This window comes from Sinocyclocheilus rhinocerous, unplaced genomic scaffold (genome assembly GCF_001515625.1).
Source record: "Sinocyclocheilus rhinocerous isolate Xijiao unplaced genomic scaffold, SAMN03320098_v1.1 scaffold640, whole genome shotgun sequence".
NCBI lineage: Eukaryota > Metazoa > Chordata > Actinopteri > Cypriniformes > Cyprinidae > Sinocyclocheilus > Sinocyclocheilus rhinocerous.
In genome coordinates, this window is record NW_015666536.1 from 515,545 (window position 1) to 520,731 (window position 5,187).

Consider the following 5,187-nt stretch of genomic DNA (forward strand, 5'->3'; position numbering starts at 1 on the left):
GAAGAATGGCAGATAATTGCAAAATGCTGATGAGCAAAGCGTGTCGCATCATACCCAAAAAGACTTGAGGCTGTTAAGGTTCTTCAGCTAAATATTTAGTTAAGGGTATGAATACCTATGCAATGTACTTATTTCAGTTTTTTATTTTTTAATCAATTTACGAAGTTGTGACAATTCTGTTTTTGTTTTGTCATTATGGTGTATGGAGTGTAGATTGATGTGGAAAAAAAGTAATTTAAATCAGTTTAAAGGGGTCATATGATGCGATTTCAAGTTTTCCTTTCTCTTTGAAGTGTTACAAGCTGTTTGTGCATAGATAAGATCCCTGAAGTTGCAAAGACTAAAGTCTCAAAACCAAAGAGATAATGAAGGGGTATGAATACTTTCACAAGGCACTGTATATATATATTGCTTTTCCTTTTCTCTGAAATTTTACACAGACCCACTAGAACCCCTTTGTGGACTGCAATTTGAAAACATCTCCTGGACAACTAAGATGAATTCCTTGTGCAATCTAACTTGGACAATAATCTCTAACAAGATTAAACAACAGATGAGCCATATTCACAAAGGTAGCTTCATCAGCATCAAAACAAAACTTTAAACGTAGAGTGTTTGATTTGTTTGGAAACACACTTTACCCGTGAGAAAGCTGACCAGTAGTCCAACCACCACAACAGTGGCAGAATTATGAGCACTGTACCACATGTATGATAAAGAGTACAGAGCCTGAACTCCAGAAGGCCTGAAAATACAAGACGACAGAATAAATGGGCCAGTTTAGTCTGTAATATAGCTATCATTTAGAAAAGGCTTTATGAACTGTCTTACTTTTCAGGCTCAAATTAGACCAATCGTTGTTTTTATGCAACTGCCTTCTGGTTATGACTAATTTGTACGATTAGTCTAAGAAGTTTATGCAACTGTGGCCACAGAAGCTAAACGAATTGATTTCTGCTTGGTCTGAAGTAATCAAGCATTTTAGAACAGGAATTTCTTGAGAACTACTTTCTTAAAAATATGCACCTGGGTTTAGATGTGATGAGCGTCGTCATGACAGCTGTTGTCATGTTTCCTACATCAGGTATGACGGTGGCATTTATCACAGGTGGTGCAGATGCAGACATTCGTGAAAGAAAGCTGCCGATACCGATCCAGAAAGCCATGACCAGCCCTGATAGCAGCCCAACCAGAGCACCCTGAAAACACACTCAGTCCATGAAATGAAATCATACCATGAAATTATCTACCGAATTCCACTGGATGCATTAGTGACAAGATACTTACTAAAAAAAGATATTTACAAAACGTTTTCTTAAAAACAAATTAATACTTTTTATCAGCAAGGATGAATTAAATTGACCAAAAGTGTTTTCTGAAGGATCATGTGACACTGAAGACTTGAGTAATGGCTGCTGAAAATTCAGCTCTGCCATCACAGGAATAAATTACATTTGAAAATATATTAGAAGAAAATAGAAAAGTTATAAAATATTTCATAATATTACTGTATTTCTAAAATTTACTGTATTTTGATCCAATAAATACAGCCTTGGTGAGCATAAGAGACTTATGAAACAAAAAAAAATCTGACCCCAATCTTTTGAACAGTTGTGTATTTATGTGGATGCTTTGTTTGACTTACAGTGGAATTGGCCCAAGGGAAAAACATCCCGAGACAGAAAAGGCCAAGAAGAGGTCCCCCCACCATCCCAAATATACTGAGTGCTGCCTAAAGATGTTAAACAATAAGGAAAATATACATAGATTGTTGTTAACTGTATGAATACATTACACTAAATTACACTTCAAATTTATCTGCATTTACTTTATTATTATTATTTTCATGTTAGATAATCATGGACCTCACCTGCAGCACAGAACCCATTAAAGAGGCGATGTACGCCATAGCCAGACACACAAGACCATAGCCAAGTGCTGCGGGGGAATTTAATGACAAAAAGGATTACCATAATGATCCCAAACAGGAACATTACAGTGGACCACTCATAAAGAAACTAATAAGTGAAATAAGCTCTGCCTTTCAGACAGTTATTGAAAAATAGCTTACCCAACATTTTCGATAACAAGGTGGCACGGGCCTCTGTCATGGGTGACACGTGAGGTTTGATCAGGTCCTCCATGGTAACTGTTGCCAGGGAGTTGAAGGCAGATGAGATAGTGCTGTAAGATAAATTGGACACCATTTAAAGAAAGAAAATCAGTATCAACAGCTTAAAAAAAAAATTTGTAAAATTGTAATAGGAGGAACTGTCATCACAACATCTGGTTGATACCTAAGAGCTCCACTAAACAGGCAGGCGACAAAAAGTCCTGGCAAACCAGGAAGATCTTGCAACACATCCATTACAAAGTACAGCACCATCTGCAGAAGGCGAGAGAGGTGGAAAGTGACTTCCCCATAATAACTGTCAAATCAACATCAATTCAGCAATGGTGTGATGATCTTGACATCAAAGAATAACAAGAAATAAACAAAATGACAGGCTGTTGCGTAAAAATAAACAATCATAGCATATATATATATATATATGGGTTTAGGGTCGGTAAGAGTTTGCATGTATTTAATCGAAAATATTGAAAGATATTGTGAAATATTACTACAATTTGATGCAAATCTGAATTTTCAGCATCATTACTCTAGTCTTCAGTGTCACATGATCCTGCAGAAATCATTCTAATATGATGATTTGGTGCTCAAAAACATTTCTTACTATTACCAATGTTGAAAACAGTTGTACAGCTTAATATTTTTGAGGAAACCATGATACATTTTTTCATTATTCAGTGATGAAATAGAAAGACAAAAAGCTTCTAAAATAAAAGCTCAAAAGTTCTAAAATGCTGTACATTTATTTGAAACCGTGTCTTTATGTCACTTTTGATCAATCTAATACATCGTTGCTCAATAAAAGTATTAATTTCTATTAAAAAAATCATATTTTTTTTGTATCTGACCTGGTCATTACTTTTGACGTAGCCCTGATCCAGCGGGCTCTCCTCCCCATATCGAGCGTACATAACCAGACCCATTAAACAGCCCATTGTGAGCACGATCTGCTGGCATGGGAACACCACATAACAGGACCTGGAGAACAAGACACCCCAAAAAAACACTTCAAAAACACCACTTTTGTTGCAGTAATTTAACACAACACAGCAGAAAGAGCACAAATGGTGCATAAAACAACTTCTATAGACTTAACCAGAGTGTGGAAGAGCTGAGTGTTTTCTTACATGATGGCCTCTTTTTCTGTGCGGGAGCTGAGGTATCTCTGGACCTGAGCCTGATTCACTCCATACAGGGCCAGCATGAGGAAAACCCCCCCCACTCCCAGAGTCCAGAATGTGTGCCTCTCTAAAGGGTCAGGGTTCAGGCTGCCATGGGGACCACAAAACAAAGAATGTGAGCTTCAGTTACAGTTCTGGTATGTGGAACAGTGTTTGTTAGATAATCTTAACGGAACAGTTTAGATACTCATATATGAAACAAAATGATATAAAATCGCATCGCTCACTCAAGGCCTGAGATACGGCTGCCGTTTTGTGCTTTCTTCCATACTTCAGCGATGCCACCTGCCTGATGGGTACCCACTATAATCACTGCCAGCTGCCCCGCAAACATCACGATTGTTTGGAACACATCTGTCCAGATCACCGCTTTCAGACCACCCTAGAGCAGAGAAGAGAAAAGGTGTGTTATAATGTACACTACCTTTCAAAAGTTTTGGAATTTTTTAAAGGGGTCATATGATGCGATTTCAATTTTTCCTTTCTCTTTGGAGTATTTGATCAAAAGACAGTAAAACATTTTATATTGTTAAATATTATTACAATTTAGAATAACTGTTTTCTGCTTTAATATATTTTAAAATGTAATTTATTCCTATGATGGAAAAGCTGAATGTTTCCTCCATTACTTGTCTTGATCCTTCAGAAATCATTCTAATATACTGATTTGGTTCTCAAGAAACATTTCTTTTTATTATCAACATTGAAAACAGGGGCCCGTTCTTCGTACAAAGGTGCAACTATACCCCTAAAAGTGAGCATATTAGTACCATACAAGTATGCATGTTTTAAGTTACAAAGGTGCACCTTTGAGGGTACCTCATGAAAAATAAACATGGTGTTACATAAGTACTCAAATGTAGTATATTATTATTATTATTATCATGGTAAATTTGTGGTTACTGTAATAAAACCATGGTTAATTTTTGTAAAAGGCTGCCAGGCTGTTGTACCCCTAAAGGTGAAACTTTAGCATATTTTTTTTCTGACAGATTTATTAACAGCAATTACTCAGTAGAAATATAAACAGTGTATAACACCATAGAGCAGTTTCTGGAACATTGGGAGGACTGCAATTTACAATTTATTTACAAATTATTACAATTTACAATTTAAAAATACAACGATTTTTAAGATCAGGGATCAGTTATAGGTCAGTAATTTTTGTCAATTTTGTAAATTTGGTTAAAAAAAAAAAAATCCAGGGTGCATTAAATTGATCAAAAATGATAGTAAAGACTTAAAAAAAAAAACTTTTGAACGATACTGTGCATCTTATTTACTAAGACATTTACTCATAACATTTTATATTTTGAGCTCTGGAATGCTTGATTCTGATTGGTTAGAATTCTGCTATCAAATATTTCTGTATGATGTTGGGGTTTCTTTTGCTATAATGACCGACTGACTGTCCATTATCCTTATTATAAAACAGTGGGGTCCTAAGGTCTGAGACAATAGTGCTTCCATTTTGCACTTTTAAATATGAAACCTTGTGGGACAATTTACAGGGTTCCCACCCTTTTTGAATAAATAGCCAATGAATATTGAATTAATTTTTTTTTGTTTTTTTCCCATGAATTTTATAGTTGTTTAATGATTAATGAATAAGGATTTTTTTTCTTAAATTCTTAAAATTCAGACTAATTCACCAATGAATCATTCACTGACTGATTTGTGAACCGGTTCGACTGATTCATTAAAAAAAGAACCAACTCCAGTTCCCGAACAGTGACACAGACTTCAGTCTCTCAAACAAACAAATATAGTGAATTTCTGAAGTGATACCTGATATGTGCTGCTAAGGTGGAGCCGATAGAAAACTGGTATGAAAATGTGCGCAGGGATGAGCAGGCCCAGGAAATAGGAGCAACC

General features: G+C 35.8%; 1 pseudogene; it reads right to left on the reverse strand.

Annotated features, from left to right (window-relative positions):
- LOC107732531 (sodium-dependent multivitamin transporter-like) overlaps positions 1–4,728 on the reverse strand; it is a 6,746-nt pseudogene extending 2,018 nt beyond the window's left edge.
- Between the last annotated feature and the right edge of the window lie 459 nt (positions 4,729–5,187).